Source organism: Dipodomys ordii, unplaced genomic scaffold (genome assembly GCF_000151885.1).
Source record: "Dipodomys ordii isolate 6190 unplaced genomic scaffold, Dord_2.0 Scaffold86, whole genome shotgun sequence".
Taxonomy (NCBI): domain Eukaryota; kingdom Metazoa; phylum Chordata; class Mammalia; order Rodentia; family Heteromyidae; genus Dipodomys; species Dipodomys ordii.
This window is the reverse complement of record NW_012267302.1, coordinates 4,480,391-4,503,001: the sequence shown is the minus strand read 5'-3', so window position 1 is coordinate 4,503,001 and position 22,611 is coordinate 4,480,391. Positions and strand designations below refer to the sequence as shown.

Here is a 22,611-nt window from a genome sequence, read left to right as displayed (position 1 = left end):
TCTTAAAGGGAAGATCATGCAGAGAAGGGCTGGAGCCAGAATTCTGTCACTAAAGTATTTTTAGTTTAATTAATGCATTCATTATTCGTAGCATTCTATATCTTTATAGACTCAATTATAGGTTTAAAAAAATCACAGAAGTCTTAGATTTCTTAGATTTCATCTTCCTCAACACCAGGGTTTCTGTTTTATTTATTCATTTTGTTTTTCTCTCCATTTCCCACTTGCCAGTATAAATATCCATTCTGATGTCAAAATGAGTCCTCTCAAAAGATGTTTGTGGGTTTGTTTCCATATTGTTACTTTTTCCTCTCAGAGGGTAGTTTTCATTTTAAATATAACTTTTTTTTTTTTGCCTGGAGTTTGAACTCAGGGTCTGGGCACTGTCCTTGAGCTTCTTTTGCTCAAGGCTAGCACTCTACTACTAGAGCCACAGCATATCACTTCTGGCTTTTTCTGAGGAACCCAGGGCTTTATGCATGCTAGGCAAGCACTGTAGCACTAAGCCACCTTTCCAGCCCTTAATTTTAATTTTTAAAAATGTTATTGTAAAAATGATGTATAGAGCAGTTATAGTTACATAAGTCAGGTAATGAGTACATTTCTTTTTGAACAGTGTCACCTTTCCATGTGTTTTAAGATAGATAAATAGTACTGTGTGTACATTTTGTTTTTCAGTTTTTTTTAATTAAGTGTACTTTTAAAAAATACTGACATGTTGCAGGCTTTATTATTCATGTATGGTGAGGATCAACAGATGAGGAGATGACTGAGCCATTGAAGCTCATGATTCATAGTTGCCAAGAGAAGAGAGTAGGCCATGCTGTGTAGAGCCACTTAAAGAGGCACTAAGGTAGATAAGGGAGGAAGAAGCACAGGCATTTGTAGTTTTTGCAAGGAAGACTAGGCAGGGCAAGGTAAGTAGACCTGAGGTTGGGCAGTTTGAATACTTTCAGTAGTCTCAGGGCTGAGAATCTGTCCCAGCTGTCTAGTACCTGGCCTTGGGATGATTTAGACAGATGGAGTAGCATACTGGAGAAGCACAGAATAGGGTCTGGACTGGTTAGTTAGCATATGAAAGGCACACTCTGGAGTGAGGCATTTGCAATCTCCAAGAATTGGCTAGCTCTGGGACTTGCACTCTTTTCCTGTTCATTAAGTCCCTAGATCCCCAAGTATCAAAAATATAGAAAATAGAGTCAATACCATCAAGCCCATGTTACCATGCTTCCCCTAAATCCTGATGTCTAACAGCTACAGGGTACTCTGAGGCATCTCCCACAATTTACCCTCCAATCTCCCAGTGTTTCCTACAGCTCATAGTTGCCTTCAGCTCTCCACCACTACAAATAATACTTCAATGAAAATCCTCATACACATCTCCTTATGGACCTATGTAGGAATTTCATTGGGCAATATATCTTACAGTAGAATTGCTGGGTCAGAAGAGTGTGGGTATATTAATTCAACTCAATAAAGCCAGCCTGCACTCTAGAATTGCTACACTCCTACTAGTAGACGAGGAAAGTCTCTCCTCCTCCTATAACATCTGCCATGATCTGGTTTGATCATTTTTCTCATCTAGCGGGCATAAAGTATCTATATGTACTCATACTAATGTGTATATCCCTGATTTCTAACAAGTTTGATCTCATTCGGCTGTGTTCCCTGTAACCATCCAATACATGTTGAAATCAATTCAAGCTTATCAACAAATATCTAATGGAAAATGCTAGACAAAGAGTTTCTTTGAGCCACAGGTATAAAAGCTGTCTAGCTCTTGCTCATCCCATCAGAAGTTCACTGACAAAGGCACTAACGAGAAGAGGCATGAACCTTTGCTTCTTCCTTTGATGGCTGAAACCAAAGATTGATGTAACCATTTAGAAGACAAACCTTGTCATGTTAAAAAGTTTGCACCAAAGTGACAAGCCTGGAATCCCTGCACAGGCTAAGGAAAGGATTACAATTCTGGTATCTTCTAAGTGATTCGTAGTTAAGAAGCAGACAGACTAGGATTTAATTCAAAGAATTAATTTGGATCTGAGAACAGGAGCTAGAATGGGTATAACTTAGAAACTAGGTTTGGAAGTCAGGCATTCTTGGCTCACACAAGTAATCCTAGCTATTCAGGAGGCTGAGAGCTAGAGAAGCACAGCATGATACCAGCCTGGTCAGAAAAATTCATGATATGGTCTGTTTCCAATTAACTAGCTAAAAGCTTGGCTGGAGACATGGCTCAAGTAGTAGAGCACTTCACAGAATTATATCATTTCCATACCACCTGGTTCTATGGTGTGAAGGCACTGAAATCTGAAACTCAAAGAAAATATGACCTACTATGTGTGAGCTAGTCAAAGCAGAAATCTATATGATAGAGTAGAGATAGTATTTCATATTTATACTATATAATGTTTATATAGTTGTGGAAATATAAACACAAATGTGCTCATCAGGAAAGTATATTTACACATTCATGCTTCATACACAGGTGTGTTTCTGCAGACAAATTTGCAACTGTTCAAGTAAACTACAAACCTTATTTCTTGAACTCAGAGACTAGTGCTTGTTCTTACTTGGTCATGGCTGGTGCTCTGTCCGACTTCCAAACCTAGTTTCTAAGTTATGTCCATTCTAGCTCCTGTTCTCAGATCCAAAATATCAGAATACTACTTGTAGAAATAGATAGTCATTGGTCCATCTTAGGCAATTAGTAAGATTAAAAACATAGTGAACACAGGCTGGGAGTATAGCTCAAGTGGACAAGTACCTTTTCAGCAAGCCCTAGTGCTGAAAAAAAAGAAAAAAGAAAGTAAAAACCTAAAACTAAAACAAATATGTCATATAAGACATAGGTCTTCCTATGCACAATTTGTGGCTATTTGATTTTATATACTTATATACGCCACAAGTAATCTACTAGTGATACTTTGACTTTAATAAAGGACAAGTGGTAAGTGTGAATACTACTAACCAGAGGCCAGTGCAAAGTCTGATGCTGAACACACCAACACCATTCCAGACATTTCTTTCTCAGCTTTAGTGGTTTTTCTCTGCACCTGATAAGGAAGATTTTAGTGGAACCATTAAAAATAAACAGAGTACTCTGGGCCAAGCTTCTCACCAAGGGCTCTCTGAAAGTCATAACATGAAGACACAGCCCATCTTGAAAGGGGAGATTGCTAACTTGCTCAGTTAAAATATAAGCAAACCCTGATAGACCAGGGGCCTTTGGAAGAAGCATTTGCTTTAGAGAGCACGGCTCATTCTTGGCTCTGACTTATGTAGATGGGACAAATGTTGTCCTGGGCATACTCATCCACACATCAGCTTGAATTATCCAGTAAATCACAACTGCAGTAGCTAATAACAGTCATAAAGCCTTTGGAGTTTTACAAGGTGTTTATAATGGGCAACTCACTATGATTTATATGAAAAACACGAGTCAGCTTCTGAGACAAAGCTGATATGTGGACAGTGGCCTTGTGTTGTGACCTCCAGCAAACATCCAAATAAATCGCACAGTTTCCCTCTGGCCCAAGGCTGGTCACTGTCTCACACATATTTTAGAACACCAGTTGGTGGGAAAACTAAACACCAGTACATCTGGGTCTTTCCTAGTGATAAGCCGTGGGGAGGAAAGTGATTGTCTCTGTGTGTCTCACTGTATAGAAAGATGATAAATATTAAAGCTAGTCCTGACCCCATGGGTTATACTTGTAGATTAGACGTATGCTCTGCACTCCAGTTGAGAAAGCAAGATGGAGACACAAATGTTTTTAAAACAAAATATGGTTTATAAAGATTAGCAGGAAGCTCTGGAATCTGGAAATGACAGGAGTCCCAGTTTTTTGAGAGGCGGCTTAATAGAAGGAATTGAATTGGAGTCTTAAAAGGAGAATGGATGGGAGAAGATTTTAGGTCAGTACCAGTAAAGACCTGTCTATTTTTAAAGAAAAGAAAGCAGGAGGAGGAAGAAGAAGAACTTAAGCTAGATAAATTGAAAACTACACTGGAGAACAATGGGAAACAAGTTTTGAAATCACAAAGCAAAACTGAGAGTTGGCATCAAATTGCCATACAGACACCAGACAGATGTTCTGTGCTGTGGAAGGTCAGAGGGTTGGTCTGCCAACTGAGGACCAAGCGAACTAAAAGAAATTAGTGTGGTGAAATCAGGTACTTTCTCTTACTTTTCACTGCTATAAAACTGACAAAAGGTGACATGAACAAAACATATATTAAAAACAAAGTCATTCTCCATTATTGCCAGATGATTGACTGGAGTCTTATGTGTAAATCTGATGTCCTTGAAGAAAATACTCATATTTTCTTCCTTTTCCCCCAAAGTTCTCTGGCTCTTCTCTTTGGTTTAAATATTTTTCCAGCATTTTCTTTTTCTAATAATGTGTTACTTTGGCATTGCTGTGGCAAAATAGCTGAGATAAAATAGTTTAAATGGAAAACGATTTATTTGGGCTAATTGTTCCAAAAGTTTCATTCTATGGTTGCTTGGCCCTATTGTGGTGGCTTGTAATGAGACATACCAATCCCTCAAGTCAGGGGGGACTCCCTGTTAAAAGCCACTTGGAGCTCTTCACATAAGCACTCCCATATATCTGATAAGACCCACTCTTCTGGGCTAAGCTGCCCTGTTCCTGAGTTGCCTAGAGGAGGTAGATGGCATACATCCAAAGAGCAAGTCACTTCAAGTCCAGTGCTCTAGGATTGTTCTTCCCAGAACCCAGTCTAAAATCAAAAAAGCAAAGAATCTTTAAATAAATCCATCCAGTTGATTCTGAATTTGTTAACTAAAGAAAAGGAATAAGAATATAAGGTATATGACTCATTATATTTAAAATATTTAATTTAATATCCATATGCACAGAAGGAAAACTTTGTAGGACTTAAGCATTGTAGAAGAGGTCAAGGTAGTAAGGTAAATGAAAGACTTTAGCTTATCTTTTCTAGAAAGTGCCCCTGTAAAAGCTGAGAGTGTTGTGGGTTTTTTTCCCAACAAAATCCTTCCATAGAGATTGATACATGAAGTAAATGTCAGATGAATGAAAGATGGATGGGTGGATGGATGGATGGATGCCTAGATGGAAAGATGGATGACTGGATAATATAACGGGTGTATGGAGCAGATACATGGATAGGTGAACAGATGATGAATGGATAGACAGATCAATGAACAAATGGATGAGTGCCAGGAATGCATGTATGGATGAAAAAAAGACCTAAACATGTGAGGCTTGAGATTAGATTGATACAGTTTTTAAATGGATGAAAAAAGACCATACCAAAAAATGTACATGAGATCTCTTTTGAGATCTTTGTTGGAATCAAAAGAGAGATATCTTAATGTGTAAACACTTATAGTCTCAACAAATATCCTAAATGACCTAGTGCTGATTTTCTTTCAGAACATAACAGCCTCACTAGAATTCCCAGGAGTTGTACTGTTCTGGCGCCACTCTTCTACCCTTACACTATGGAATATCTTTGCTTAAATAGCCCATGGAAGAGTTAGGATTGGAGTAAGGAACAGACATGAAAGAATAAGTTCCATGTACCTAGGTGAATGGTCTGAAAAATAACCTAAACTGTCATCTTTTATAGCTTAGTATTACTAATATTGGGTTTGGAAGATTTAATTTCCATTGCTGTCCTCTGAGTAACAATGTCACTGAACCTTGACATCACTAAAACAAGTGCCCTTTTTCCTGAAAAGAACCTTCTTTTTGTCCTCAAAACTCCAAATTTTATCTTTTTAAAGACTCTAGAAGGATGTCTTCCAAAGTAAAAACTAGTGATAAGATCATAAATAAATGGCAACCTCCTACTAAAGACTGGGAAACTCTGACCTTAGATATTTCCGCTTCTTTCCTTCTAGCATGATCTTGTCCCCAGTAGAGATCTGTCTCAGTTCATTTTTAAAATATGATTTTTTTCCTCCCAGTGGTCAGGGATAACATAAATTGTTATTAGCCATGACAAAGACAGATAACCTGCCCTCCAGGAGAGAGATAGCAAAAGGTCTGAACTCACTGTCATTTTCCTGTGGCTTGAAGATCTCCAGCTGACCATGGTGCATCTCAAAATTTCACCCTGCTAGAAAGCTTGTTTTGAGTAAAATTGAAGCAAAATAATATATTTTTCCCTCTCTTAAAAGCCCTTCTGGTTGCCATGAGTTCTAAGTAGAAATATGGCACCTGACTCTACAATTCAAGTACATTCAATAGAATCAGGACATGAAGTGCTTACCTTTCCCTCCTTCCTCTCAGCTCTTGACCTTCACCCTTAGTCTATGGTTTGGGGGTGGGAACTTCTGACCTTGGACCTCTCTTCTGTAGTACTTAAAACCAAGCTCTAGTGGTTCAAACATCAGATCTGCTGAAAGCTAGACACGTAAGAGCAAACACTATTTCAAAGGCACACCACTGATTCCCATACATTTGCAGGACTGGTAAGTGATGTGGAACACAAGGGAGAGGAAAGCTTAATGCCAAACAAGATCAACCCAAACCAGTTTTCATCAGGAAAATTGTGCTAAACTAATTTCTTTCTACTCCTTAGTGAGGGTAAGGTTTTATGTACCTTTTTATATACCTAGCCATGGAATAAGTACCTTATATTCCTTTCTTCCTAAAGCCAACAACACTTACAGGTTTGATCATGGCGGCACTAACTTAGTTAATGTACCATAGCAAACAGGCTAGTCAGACATAATTTGATTCCGGGTCACCAAACTGTGAAAACTGGGCCCTTCAGGATACTACCATGGCATCTTCCAAGGCCAGCCCATAAATCCCCCAGGCCAGCTTCTCAGATAGTGATGCCAGACTCATACATGATCAAAGCATTGGCTAAGTCCAATATATATTGGTCACAAAGTCATGGGGTCATCAAGATCTTTCACAGATGAACAACTAGAGTCCCACAGGGGAAATGCCATCGGAGTTCCCAACAAGGCAGCCACTGGAGTACAGCTAAGTCCCTTATGTGCTCAGTGCGGTGGAAGCAGGCCCAGTGCTCACCAGGTACATTCACTCTGAGGTTACTCAGCTGAGCTGCTCTTGCTATGGTCAAAATGACAAAACACAAGTAAGAATATTTTATAATAAGAATATTTTTCTCTCATCATTCTGAAGGTAAGGAGTTCAAAATTCAGGGTCCATTGTCCCTGAGGCTTCTCTCCTTGGCTGGCAGATGTCTACTTGTGCTGCCTCTCCTCATGTGGTTCCTCTGGGCATGGGCACCACTGGTGTGTTTTTTCTGTATCTTAATCGCTTCTCATTAGGACACAAGTCAGATTGGATGAGGGCCACCCTTGTAACACCATTTAGCTCAATCATCTCTTTCAAGGCCCTATCTCCAAACCCTCTCCCCTTCTGCAGTCCTAAGAGCTTCAGCGTTTGAGTTTGGGTAGGACACAGTTCAGCCAACGATGGCTGCGCTGCTTAGACCTTCTTGCAATTAAGAGTATCCACATGTCTGAGCTAGGTGGGTGGAGGGCAGAAGTGAGGTGAGTACAATCCTATACAATCCTCCATGTTCTCATCCATTGCTGAGCCCAGTGAAGGAATCCAAGGCCCTGGATGGAAGGAACCTGGGTCCTCAACTGACTAGACCTTCCTCACTCTTCCTTCAGGAACCTTCAGCAGTATGGGACTGACCCAGTGACACACATGTTACAAGTAGCCTCTTCTAGTACACCCAGCTTTCAACCAACAGGTTTCATTCAAGATAGACAATGGCATGCTGACATCAACTCAAGTCAATAACATCTAGGTGGGCTACAGAAAAAAAATGAGGAGAAAAAAATGTTTTTCAAATATTAGGGTACCAGGCATCTCAGTAAGCAAACTCCTTAGAACCTCTTCATATTTACAGACTCTAGTTGGGGTCCTCTGGCCTCTCCTCCCTACAAAGGCTAATGATTTGGAGAGAGAGAAAAAAAAGGTGTAGATGATAATGACCCCTTTCTTATTTAAACAGGCCATTTTTCTTCCCAACAAATGCATTTTTTTTTGTCAGCTCAAATATCCCCCTTTGATAGAAACCTGAAAATAATTAGCCTTAATAGCTCTGCTGTGAATAATGCAGCATAAGAAGGAGGTAGATGTTAATAGGAACCTTCCACTCCAAAATGAAGCCAATCTCTTGGTCCCCCTCTCCCCCCAAAAGAAAGGTAACAAGAAAAAAGATTATAGGTTTAGAGCCACTTGGGAAGAAATGTATATTTGGAATAAATGCATGAAATCCTTTAAAAACAGCACATGCTGAAAACTTCATATTTAGTTTGATTTGCTTTCCAAATCACACAGTCTGCACAGTTGCATACAATCTTTAAACAAGTACAACCCCTGAGAAGTGTGGATAGATTTAAGAGAAATAAAAGCAAGATCAGCCAGCTTGTAATCTTCTTTTCTCTTTTTTCCTCCCCAAAGCTGCATTAAATTGCCTATTGAGAACAATAACATATTTGTGCTTTTATAGGTAGAATGATTGGTATTATGCAAAGATTTGGCGAACAGTCTAAAGACACTTTCACACTGATTGGGGCTGCATGCTGTTAATAATTTTTGGGATGCTCCAGGGAACCCATAATTCCCCAGGACTACAACTCAGCAGGTCAATGCATGCTTTGTTGGAGCTCTTATTGATTCTAAGCCTTTATCCAGAACCATCCCAACCAATAAGATTCTAGGAAACCCATTGCAAAGATGATCTTGGCAAGTGCCAAACATCCCTTATGATCCACAGTCTGTCTGGCCTGGGTAGTTCAATTGCTCACCCAGAATGGAGTCCCAACTTGAAAAATGGCACCTTGGAATTCTTATAGAGATCCTTAAATGGCTTATGTGATCCAACCCTGTGATCCAACCAGTATAGCCATGGAAATTTATCCTAGGAAAGTAGTTTTAAAGGAATCCACACATCCACTTGCACACATAAGCACCGATACACACTAACAGTATTTTATAAATAAGGTTAATACCCATAAACAGATGATACTTAGATGAGCCTTGACAGAGAAGTATACAGTTCATAGAAGACTAAATTTAAGGATCACAAAACAAGAATTTTAAAAATATTAGAAGTCGAGTGACAGTAGCTCAAGCCTGTAGTACTAACTACTCAGGAGGATGAAATTTAAAGATCGACATTTGAAGACAGCCAGATAGGAGAGTCCAAGAGATTCTTATTTCTAGTTAGCAAAAATCTGGAAGTAGAGATGTGACTCAAGTAGTAGAATGTCAACCTTAGAGAAAAATCTAAGGGACAGTGGCCAGGCCCTGAGTTCAGGCCCCAATACCCACCTTACCTCTCTCTCCCCTCTCTCTCTCTCTCTCTTCTCTCTCTCTCTGTTACACACACACACAATTAGAGCATTAAAGACAAAAATCCATAGTAAAAGGGATGCAAAGTTAGATGAAAAATCATAGAATTAACATGCAAGGATTATAAGCAACTTTGTTAATTTCATCTAATGAAATCATAACATTTTAAAAACATGAAAATTAATTGTTTCTTGGTCTTTTCATCTTTGATTGCCACTCATATATGTCAGCCTTGACATTATAAGGCAGGTTCAAATACAACTAAATATAACGCACAATTCTCATTTTAGGAAAGTCAGGAACTCCTCCTTCAGGAAGTTTGTAGATGGTGCTTATAATCCATTACATAGACAAACACAATCAGACCACTGCCAGGCCAGCTGAGATGCTGAAATCAAAGCAAGGTACACACTGAAACATGGAGCTTAGGAAGCCCTTCATTAGAGCTGCTCCACAGAGAGGGCTGTGGGTACATTTACACACACACACACACACACACACACACGCACGCACGCACGCATGCATGCACACACGCATGCACACATGATCTTTAAGTGTTGGTACTGCTGGTGTGGGGGGTAGGGGAGGTGTGTGTACCAGAACTGGGGCCTGAACTCATGGCCTAGGTGCTGTCCCCAACTTTTTCATTTAAGGTTGATGTTCTACCACTTGAACCATTTTCCACTTCTGACTTTTTTTGCAGGTTAGCTGGAAATAAAGCAGCCCAGGCTGTCTTCAACTTTGATCCTCACATCTCAGCCTCCTGAGTAGCTGAGTAGGCAGGAGCCACCAGCACTGAGGTTTTCAAGGATATTTTGTGGCAACACGCTGCAAGTACAAGGAAAATTTCCATTTAGTATAAACTGAAAATCAAAGACAAAGAGAGAGAGAGCACTGTGTATGTCACTTACATCTCTGGGAACTGTAAGGGGACAACAGACAAGGGAACCCCTGCTCCTCTAGACACATCTGTTCCCCTGAATAAACTTGCCTTCTATACTTTCCAACATACTCAGAGCTGCAAGAGGTAAGGGAGGCAGGCGCAAACCTTCTGATTCAGTCTCCATGAGGTAGACACTGACTTATGGCTAAGTCAACTTTTATAAGGGCTGTTCTAGACTCATAATCTATTACCACTGCTGAAGAACCCAAAGCTTTATCTTGCATTTAAAAAGGTGTGTTTAGCCAGGCACTGGTGGCTAATGTTTGTAATCATAGCTATGCAGGAGGCTAAGATCTGAGGATCTCAGTTCAGAACTAGCCTGGGCAGGAAAGTCTATGTATGAGACTCTAATCACCAACTAACTCCCAAGAGAACAGAAGTGAAGCCATAGCTCAAAGGGTAGAGCACAAGTCTTGAGCAAAAAGCTATGGGACAGTGCCCAGGCCCTGAGTTCAAGCCCAGGAGCAGCACACAAAAAATATTTTAAATGCTTTTTTCAGTTTTGTTTTCACTGAGTACATACCATGTGCAAGGTTCTGTCTGATGCTTTATAAAAAATTATTATCATCATAAATCTACATGGCACAGTCTGGAGAAGTTACAGAAATTCAGTGATTCACCCACGGTCCCTTTTAAAGGGTAGAAAAGGATTAGAACCCAAATCTCTGGTCTCCTTACCCAGGGCTCTCAACACAACTGTTTTGCCTCTTCAACACACTCAGGAGGATCAAGCATGAACTGCTTTTGTGCGGGGGCTATAATTAGTTGTCTGGTCCCAGTTGCTTGCAGGGTAAACAATGTCTGATAAACCCACAATGCTGTAAGTATTTATTACATTGCAACCCAGCTGCCAAGTGTCTAACCATTTTAATAAAAAGCTATTTTCTAAGGTTTATGTTTTATTGCATGTATGACTCCCTTATTGGTTAGCATTTTGGAGTTGTGGAAAAGGTTATGAATTTAGAAACTGGCTGCATTCATATCATATTTAAAACTTAATGCTATTTTATTAAAGACATATGGGCCTCCAAAGTACACATATTAAATGTCATGTAAGAAAAGTAGCAATTTAAATCATGGTCAAATTCATTTTTGACGTGACTCCTGAGGCTTCCCAAGATCTGAACTATTTCTTTGTAAATCTGGCAGTTTAACCACACTCATAAATCACTTTCAAAGCATATTATTTCTTAATTTTACTGCATTAGAGAGCATTTGGCCTACACAGTGAACTGTTTGTAGCAGTTATGTGAACAAAGTTGCACATTTAGTCATATAATGCTTCAAGGAAAAGGAAAGAAAAGCAAAGCAGGAAACCTTTCCATCCCTGTACATTTTTGCCCAACCAAACACAATTCACAGTGTTCAGCTTTGGCTTTTCTCCTCTCAGAGAATACACGTGCTAAATTGGTATGGAAGCTTTTCGGAACACAAGAAAGACACGAATCATTTATAATTAATTTCCCCCCCCCAAACATTCCATGACTAAAAATTAGACTGTGCTCAGAAATTAGACATTTCTTTTAACATCGTATACTGAACAGTATTTATAAAACAAAACAAATCATAACTTGGTGTAATTCAGCACTCGGCTATTTTCTAATTAGCTAGAGATCCAGTATCTCAACCTTGGGTTTCAAAACCCCTCTGATGATGAGATAATGTTCTCTGGACACATGTAACAAGTCCCCAGATTTCACTCTCCAGCTCTCTGTGTCAGGAGGAGGCTGATCCCAATGACAAATTCCAGGATCTAAACATCAGCCTTGACTTCTAGATTTGCCAAGGGAGTTGGAGGAGGATTAGGAGAGTTGAGTCCAAGGTCACCCAAATGAAAGAGCTTAAGGGCTTATTTTTGCACCAGGCATCCTTCTCCCAAGCTGGGGCCTGTGCAGACTTCTCTACAGCTGCCTTATCCACCCAGCATTGGGCCCCATTGTCCTCCTGTTTGTTTGCAGCAGTGGCTGTGAAACTTCTCTGTGATGCTCACTACAGCATCCCTGCTTTGTGCCTGCCTTGGCCCTGTAGCTTTCCCTCCACCACCACCACAGATCAAAACTTCCTTGCACTGTGCCAAAATACTCTCAAATTCAGGAGCCTACGCTTCCTGAGGTTGACTGCATTCCCTCCTTTTCTCCTCTCATCGGGAAGTAGATACTCCGTAAAAAATTTAGAAATAAACTAAAGCATATAAGTCTCAGAAAACTCAATGAAGGCATCCACAGTATGTGGCCGTGTCCTCTGCTACAGGATGAATGGCAAGCCCCCAACGTCATATGTCTAAGACTTAGCTCCTGTGTGCCTAGATCTGGACACAGAGCCTTTAGGAGGTAATTGAGGATAAATGAGGCCTTGTTCCGGTAGGACTGTGGCTTATAAGAACAGATTCATATTTTTTCCTCTTCTCCCTTTTTTCCCCCTGTACTTTCCTCTCTTGTTTTCCTGCCAAAAAGATAGGACATAGTAAGAAGTGAAAGCCAGGGACAGAGCCAACACCTGAACGCAGCCATGCTGCCCCTCTGATCTTGAACTTCCAACATCATGAGAAATAAATACACATTTAAGCCCTCTGGACCTGTAGTATTTTGTCACAGCAGCCCAAGCTGACTAATGCATACTCTATCCTGCTCTAGAAACACTGAATTAGCTTCCCTGTGTTCAGCCACACAAACCCATGACCCAGAAAATGCCACAGAGACTAGTCTGAAATTGTTCAACAAAGAACACTAGCTGCCCAGTGCTACCAAGGGTGGTCTGAGCTACTCCCATGCATCATCTCATTTAGCCCTCACAATAGACTGGAAGCACTACAGACCCTGTCTTCATTATAGAAAAATAGATGGCAAGAAGGTACCAGGCCAGTCTTCATTCCAAACTTAATATAATTCTGTGGCTCAAAGTGGGCCCAGCCCCAACATGGATCAGTACAAATCCAACGACAGCCCATGAACAAATGAAGAATCGTAGGTTTTTCAGAGTACAATAGCCACAATAAATTCAGATTTTTAAACCTCCCAAAAGAACAGCTGGAGGCAACTGTTTGAATCACGTCAAGAACAAAAATAAAGGTTGGGCAGTGGGGAGGAATGAATAAAAATGGGCCAAATAAAACATGGGACAGGTCACCCAGCCAGATAGCCTCCATGACAATCCAAAATGCCAAAAAGAAAAAAAAAGTGACTCACTTATAAATTTCACTCATGAGTTAAAAGCTTCATTAATTGTAGGCCCCACTTAAAATTCCCCACTTCAAAAAAGGGAAAAAAATACAGCTTTGGAGACTAGACAGAGAGCATTAGTTCGCCGTTGAAAAGAAATAATGAGTTCTAATTCAGGTAATGTAGCTCAAAATTTACTGCCATATTTTAAAATGCACATGAAAAATAAAATTATCCTAAAATGTCCTTGGTGAAAAGGCTGAGTATAATTGCTATCACTGACAATGGCACTGAACTTAGCTAAATTAACATCAAAGGAAGCCCCAATTACAGAGCATCTGTGCATTATTGATGGGGACCTGTCTGTTCATCTAAGACACTCTACTGTAAGGAGCAGAAAAGCAAATAAAAGCTAATTGTACTACCAGCCTTTGGGGACCTCAAGGGCAGACCTGCCTTACCATGCATGTGAAACGCCGCTTGTCCTGGCCAGTGACACAGAGGATGCATTTGGAATTGGGGAGTGTATACAGGCCACCTAGGGTAGCCACAAGTAGGTAAAAGAAAGAGAGGCAAAATCATACTTCTAAGAGAGTAGTGATATACTCTCTCAGCAGAATCCAACAAACTGTCCATGAACTTGGATACTACTGGAAGTTTTAGAGGGAAAAACAGGTTCTGATTACTCCTTGTGTTAACCCTTTCAGTTGGATAAGCTAACCTTATGTTATTTTTTTTAAATCCCATCAACTTGGCTTCAAAGACAACAAAAAGAGAAAACAATCATTAAGTATCAGAATCTCCCTTACATCACTCAAGTTTGCATGAGGTTTTTAAAATAGTTTTTTCTACTTCACTTTTCTTATATGCTATTAAAAGCAGATACCTTGGCAATAACCAGAACTATGGAATAAAGAATAGATCCATGCCATCCTCCTCCTCTTCTTCCTTTGTCATGCTTCAGAATGATGCTATGCATTTTCCCTAGTGCCTGGCATATGTATGGCTGATCATAAGCCCATCCATTCTATACAAAAGATGCTTGACTTCCCACAGGTTCTCTGCAGTCACTAAAAACTCCAAGGGATTTTCCAAGCAAGGCAGAGCTCCCTGGAATGCTGGCATCTAGAAGGACAAGAGAGCAAGACACTAGTACAACAGAGGGGAAGGAAAACCAATGTTGTAATGATCTTCCTTCTTTCACACACTACCAACTGGACTTTTATCTCTGTTAGTATACAAGTTATCCTGGCATTTACATTCCCTTCTTTTTCCATCCCTGGCCTGACATCATGTGGAAGTGGTAAGTGATGGGAAAAAAGCATGTTAGAGATGAGGTATTGCTTCAGCTTACCAGTGCACCTGCTGCTGGGGGCAAGCTCACTGCTAACCCCCAAAGCTGCATACAGAACCTGGAATGACATACATTTTCAGTGTAAATTCCTTTAAATCAGTATCCCAATTTGATTCTCCAAGAATTTCTTAAGAAATCATCTTTATTTTCCTCTCGTCTTCTTCCTTTCAAGCTTAACTTGAAAAAAATAACAAAGAGATTATAAAAGCAAAATACCCCAAAATACTCTTCTCAAATGGATCAAGCAAACATCCAGTTGGCTATGTGCAGATACAGATATAATCAGCTATTAGAGTTCTGTCATAGACATGGGAATAAGATTTTCATGGCCCAGCTAAAATGCCTTAAAGTCACTACTTAAAACAAAGCTAACTGAACTCTTAGGAGAAAGGGTCATTGGGGCAAGAATACATCAAGTGACTTTTAGGAACATTGTGGACTCGTTGCTAGGGGACTCACTGATGCTGTTAGCTTTCAGTCACTGCAGTCTTAACTCCTCACTACCTCACTACCACCCAGATCCTTCTGGATACTCTAATGAAGAGGCTCTCAGATCTAGCTCCTGCACTGCAATGGCCATGTACACACTAACAAGCCTGGGTGCTCTGAATGCCTGAAGTTACTCCTTAGGTCCTAAGCACCCAAAGCACCCTCTGCTCTACACAGATCACTCCTGCTTCTTTCTTTTCTCAAAAGCTCAGGATCCAAATACAGCACTATCTGTATGTTTCTTCCACTAAAAAAGAATCCTCCTTACCCTCAGGGAAATTGAAAATGTAGCCTCTGAAAATGAGTTTCTGCCTCACCCATGCATGTAACCAAAAATGGCTTAGGGAAATAAGTCAAAGGTCAGAATTGGAAATTATACCCCTCTGTTTAGCTCTCTTGGTCTTTCTGTTCTTTTATCCCTGCCTCTCATCATCTATTCATGCTTTGTTAATAAAATGTAAGGTAAATGATGGAGAGAGCACAAGGTCCGAAGTTGGCTGTTTTTCTTAAAGTCAGATATACGGAGGGAAAATACATGAGTGTGGGAGCCTGGACAAACCTAAAATCGACTTTGCCTAATAATTTAAAGTACATATGCAACTTCTCTGATTTGATTATTTTAGGAGTCAGGCCAGGGAGAAAAATTAGCGATAAAATTATTAAGTATTAGGCTGGAGGTATGGTACAGTGGTTGAATGTTAGCATGGAAAGGGATTAATCCCCAGTAAACTGTTAAGTATCTGTACAATATCTAGTAGACAGTGAACATTTTTACACATGCTAAGTATTCTTTTAACAACACTAGAGAGGCTTCCATATGTCTCATAATATAATCCTAGGCAGTCAGCTGACCCCTAGGGATGACCTGCTATCCAAATCAAGCATCCAGATAGCCTACTAGAGTCAGTGCTGTGGCACTAACCACTGCCACCACTCTCACTAAGCCCTAAGTTGTGTCCTAGTGAAGAACCCTGGCTAGTTCAGGCAACCAAGGAAACACCCAAAGGCATGGTGTGTGGGTAGAAGCCCTACCCATGAATCTATCAGGTTTCTGCAACCACACGATGGTTTCAAATCCTGGTGACTTGCAACAAATACTCCTTGTTTGTGCAGAGGTCTGTGATTAGCTAGGATGGCTTCAGACTTTAAATTAGGTTTAGGTCTGCTCAGTGTAGCTCTATATGTTGCTTACGTAGCAAATGGCAGGTATGTGAGGGCAAATGTGTAGAAACACATAGTGCTTTAGGCGGCCTCGGTTAAGAATTGGCATGCTGTCACTTCTACTCACATCCCATTGTGCAAAACATTATATAGCCAAAATCAAGGTGATGGAATGGGGAAATTTATTTTTCCTTATGGGGGAAGCATTGCAAAGGCAGAGAAAAAGGCAATTTTATATCAAAAAGGCAATCTGCCATACTTTACTCAATTGTTTGGTTCCAGAGGCTGAACCAAGTTTTCTACACATTATTAGGTTTGGGTACTGTTACTGGAGCTTGAACTCAAGGCCTGGGAACTATCCCTTAGCTTTTTTGCTCAAGGCTGGTGCTCTACTACTTGAGCCGTAGCTCTGCTTCATACTCTTCAGTAGTTAATTGGAGATTAAAAAAAATCTCATGGACTTTCCTACCCAGAATTGTGATCCTCAGATCTTAGCCTCCTACGTGGCAAGGGTTACAGGTTGAGCCACCAGTACTCAGGTATGCCCTGGCTCCTAAAGGTCTTCCTAATCTCACATCCTAAAAACATACCACTCATTTCAATGAGGTTCTTACCATGAGTCTATTCAAACATCTTTGGAAAAATAGGAGCATCTGGGAGGCCCCCAAAAGGGAAACTATGAAGCTGAGAAGCTAAGGTTCCATTAGAAACACAGTACTCCTTGATCAGTGGGCTTGATGGAGAACAGTCTTTACTGTGCGCTCACTAGTGATATGTAACTCCAGAGGCTTCCACCAGCACCTACAGTCATCACTTTCCTTCTCCCAGGTGTGGATTTCAGCTGTCCATCTGTAAGACTTCCCAGGACATTGGAGATGGCTTTCCTGTCACAGTCCAGTTTTGAAATCAGAGGCCTGCTTTTCAAATGCAAGAGTATAGAAATTGCTTCCAAACAACAATGCTCTGAAAGCATTTGCTCATGACAAGAGATGCCAGGGTGTGAAAAAAAAAAACTAGGAAAATACAAAATCCTTCAGAGTTTCCCCCTCAAATAAGTATGACAAACTGTGAAGTCAGGAGCAAGAAGGAAAAACAAACAAACTATAAATGTTTGGTTACCAGTGCGGTTTCCAAACATACTGCCTAAGCATTTTCCAAAAAAGAAATTAATTAAAAAAATTCTTTTTCTTCTTCAAAACTTACTATAAAAGTAACTGAAAATGGAATCCAAATATGTCTCTAGACAAGAAACATCTGTACAGAAATGGAGAAGAACCATAAAACGCTAACATATTCAGGTAGTTACAAAGACCCAGGAAAATCAATGAACAGTTTTTAGGCTTTCTGTTATTTTCCAGAATGTTTACCACTGCAGAGAACTTTGAACACATATTGGCAAAGTGCCTATATAACTACATATACTAGTGGTTTACAATATTTATTTCCAGGAAGGCCCTGGATTTATATAACACATAAGAGTAAATGTTAGTGATTGTAATAAATCTAGGAGGAATTTCTGATAATCTTTTATATGTTTGTACTAGGGCTGGTAGGGGTAACGAAAAATATTATATGGCAGTGTTTTAGAATAAGGTAGCTCTTGGTAAAGTAGTAGTTAGGCATTAAAAAAAAATATGGAGCCAGGCGCTGGTGGCTCACGCCTGTAATCCTAGCTACTCAGGAGGCTGAGATCTGAGGATCGCGGTTCAAAGCCAGCCTGGGCAGGAGAGACCGTGAGACTCCTATCTCCAATAAACCACCAGAAAACCGGAAGTGGTGCTGTGGCTCAAGTGGTAGAGCGCTTGCCTTGAGCTGAAGAGCTGAGGGACAGCGCCCAGGCCCAGAGTTCAAGCCCCACAACCAACAACAACAAAAAAATATATGGAGTGAATGAAGTTGGCCATTAGGTAATGCTCCTTTGTAGTGATGACAGGATAAGAACATCACAGTCCAGCTTAGAGAGGGAGAAATCTCATTTTAGCTATATAAGACCTGTGGGAGTCCCCAAATAATTTTGGGAAAAAAGCTATTTCTTAATCTTTAAAAGCCCTACTATCAGCAGGTTCGTTCTATGCGGAAGAAGACACAGGGAACATCTTAAGGCATGGGAAGCACAGCTTCAGCTCATAGCCTTACCTTCTCTATAACTGCATGCCAAGGGACAGGTCAAGGTAAGAGATCACGACAGCCAAAGATCTTCCTAGCATAAATAATTTCTGGGTAAATCCTTTGCAAAAATGAGTGTGAAACACAGTACTGGTCTTCTCCAACACCGTACAGGTTCAACTCATCACATTTTCTGAGGGCCGTGGTTTTTTCCCCCTTGCTTTCCCAGATGATTATGTTGAGTAAATTGATTCAAAATGTGTAAGATTTCATTACAGGTCACCTCCTGAAGTGGTCTGTTGTTTATCCTGTTGGTGGAATTTCTGGTATTGGCCAGGTGGTAGAGATGGGGAAGAAAACCAAACAAGCCAAGTTCCTGACCTTCTGGAGCTGGGATCCCAATGGATGCGTAGTTTCCTTATCTCAAAAGAGTTGGCTTCCCTATTAGTATCACTGCCTGTCTTTATCTTACCTTGCACTTTTCATGGAAATCTGAAAACATACACTCAGATGGGAATTAGGTCCTAACTGCAAAAGTCAAGAGCAGGATTGTGTAGTGGACCCAGGAGCAGGTTATTTTTAAGCCCAAGATACTACCAACTCTCCATTTAAGGATAAGAATGGAAAAGATTTCCAGTAGGGGCATGAACTCAAGTTTATTGCTATTACATATCATGTCTTGTCCTCTTTCTCTTCCTCCCTTCTTCATGCTTTCTTTTTTATATATTTTCTCTCCCTCCCTCTCTCTCTCTCTTCCTCTCTCTCCCTCCCTCCCTCTCTCTCTCTCTCTCACTGGCTCATATACCCATACACATCATAGCCTGCCCTTCCAAATATCCAAGTATATAGCCACACAAATACATAAGCTATATAAAATTGCACAAATACACAAGCTGCATATGATGGGAAACCCAAACATACTCACATAAAGAAATGCATGACAAAGCTTCAAGGAAACACCAATACTATGTTAAGAAATGTATCTGTCAACACACATTAACTAGAAGGAATGGTCATGAGGACAAGCAAACACACGCATGCCAAAAAGAGTTTCCAGTAGAGGCTGTGCTGCCCTGTCCAGGGCCACCGTAGCTGTTCTGCCCATGATTCCCTGAAGGTTCTGAGGATTAAACAGTTGGTAGCCAACTTTGTATACATGACTGTAAACAAGAGGGATCAGCTTTAAGTAATTATGTCAAAGAAATGACAACTGTGGTCTTTGCCAGAACAGGGATGAATAATTATAAAGCCAGGACATAATTAAGCAATTGTGACTGTCAGGATTTTGAGCTGTCGCTCTGATGTGTGACACTGGCTTCCTACCACATACGCTGGCCTCCTGGACAGACCTCTGCACTCTTTTGATTGATATTTCCCAGGGGTTCATGGACTGGTCATTTCAGGAGTCTTTTTTGGGGGGTCTTACTCTTCTCTGTATCCATCTTGGTGCATTCTGTATTGAGAATGGCATGATTCAATGGTCAGTACAAGGGCTTGAACTCAGGGCTTTCACTTTGTCCCTTAGCTTTATTGCTCAAGGCTAGTGCTCTGCTTGAGCTATAACCCTGGCTTTTTGGTAATTAACTGGAGATATGGGTCTCTCAGACTTGTCTGCCTGGGCTGGCCTCAGATCTCAACCACCTAAACAGCTAAGATAAGTGTGAGCAATTGGCACCTGGCATAAGTGTGTGTGTGTGTAGATGTATTTTGGGGAAATAAAATATTAACTGCTATAGGTCCATTAACTGTCTACAAACATACACACACACACACACATATACACACTAGTGCACATACATACTCACAGTCTGGAAGAGCCCATTGTAACATCAGCTATCACCTCCTAACAAATGACATCTCTCCATAAAACAAGCAGAGCTCAGATAGAAGTAAAACAATAAAAGCCAAGAGACAAAAATAGAGGGAAAATGTGTCATCAGGAAGGGGAGGGGTGGAGAAAGAACTCTTACTCAAGCACCAAGGCCTCCCAGGTACCAAATCAAACCTTGGTGACACAGAGGATGATTAGTTCCTGGCTGATTTTTGCAATTGCATCAGCAGAGAACACCCAGCCTGCCCATTCCCTACCTCTAAAGCAAGGGCTATGATTGGAGAGGCATTTTCCATTCTCCCAAATACTTTATGTCAGGAATAAAATGAAAACAGCTCCCCAAATCATGGCCTCCTTGATCATCCGTCAGATTATTCTGCTGAATAAGCACAACAGGCTGCCACCACCCTGGGAAGGACAGAAACCAACTTGAGATTCCGACTCTGTTATGAAAAACAGTCTTTAGACAGTGTTCACAGCACAGTGTCGGCAATTCATGGGAAGGAAATTGCTTTCCACTTAGAAATCTACGCTAAGCATATACATACCTCCCAGAACATACATATGGATATATACACAGAGACAGAAAACATATATACACACCTGCAAAGGAGCAAACACATGTCTGTACACACTATGAACAGGCGAGCAGCAGCCTTTTGAACACCAGTTTATTAATTCAGCAAAGAGCTCATTTGGCTCTATCTGCAAGAAAAATACCACTGTATGTCTCTGAAAACAACAAAAGAGAATTGCCTGCCATTCAAGAGACAGGCAGTTGGATGACATACTGGAATTTTCTTGGGTTCTTCAAGGATCATGACATATATACAGCATCTAACCAGAGGCCCAAGACCCTTTATTCTGGACCCTGTGCCCTCCCTAAGGCTGCTCATCCACAAAACAAAAGCCACTGATTTCTGAAGTCCTCTCATTTGGAAATTATGGGACTCCTCAAAAAGAGAACCAATGAGTCCCATGCTTTTATTGGAGTCTTGTTTTCTCTTTTCTCAAATAATTAATAGACATTTAAAAGCTTAATATAGTTAGTAATGATATTAGAGTCAATCACACAAACATGAGCTAATTCTAAAATTGACTGGAAGCTAATTGGAAACTCTGAAGACACTTCTGCTGATGTTGCTAATAATTCAATCAGGCAATGGCAGAATTTTGAGGAGCCATTTCTGGTTAGTTTAAAAGGCAAGAGGGGGATTCCAATTCTCTCCATCTCTAGCCCACCTAAGAGTCCTAAAGCCACCTGTTCTCTTCATTTAGGCCCTCCAGTTAATTAGGTTTCATTTGAACAAAGAGATCCATGGGGAATGTATTTATATCACTGCTCTGGGAGTAATAAAGTAGGGTAAGAAGACTTGGGTTCCATGGTCAGACACAAGGGAAAGCTCTGGGAATTCCCATCTAGGTAACCTCAGGACGCCCAGGGACCTTCTTTGGGCCTGATGTCTCTCATCTGTAAAGTAAAAGTGAATAATCCCTTCTTTCTGCTTTATGGGGTTAGACGAGGATTCACCAATTTATATATAGAAGGAACACTAGAAGAGAGATAGTCATGAACCAAGTTCCCATACAAGTCAAACAGACAATATACTTATTATTCATTCAAGTTTCACTTTGAAGCAATTGACAGCAGAACCATGGGAAAGTTTTCCATGCCAGAGGCTAACAAGAGCAGGGTAAGTACCAATCTATCTCTACGTATATACGTGAAAGTGGGGGATGGAAGGTGGGCAGGGTCTAACTCAAGAGATTACAAGGAGTTCATCTGTTGTATTTTACTGGGTTTGGCAATATCAACTTTCACCAAAAAAGTTTTTTAAAAGGCCAAGAAATAAATTCTTTCATTTGGACAAAATTACAAAGGCTGGAATAACTACAAGCAGTCAGGTGCAGTACGTCAAACCTGTTTCCCAATAAGGAGAACTGTTAACCACTTTAATAGCTATGAAATTAATCACTCATTAATTTCCTACATGCTGAAACAGGGGACAATACATTTATCTGCCACTATTATACCCTCTATATCATATATTTCCACAACTGTTAGCAATTTTATTCAGCATAACGGGAAATCAGTTGCACCTCATGGATTCAGGGAAAGAAAACGGCTGGAGGTCTGCTGCCAACTGAGCAACGAGATGGAAGAGGTTCCATTGTTCTGCTCTGTTTTGGTTTTATTTTTTTCTTTTCCTCACTTTAATCAT

The 22,611-nt window shown here is 40.4% G+C and overlaps 1 protein-coding gene across 4 annotated transcripts in view; it reads right to left on the bottom strand.

Annotated features, from left to right (window-relative positions):
- LOC105992693 (chromosome unknown open reading frame, human C10orf11) overlaps positions 1-22,611 on the bottom strand; it is a 1,076,746-nt gene that overhangs the window by 408,271 nt on the left and 645,864 nt on the right. The window lies entirely within an intron of this gene.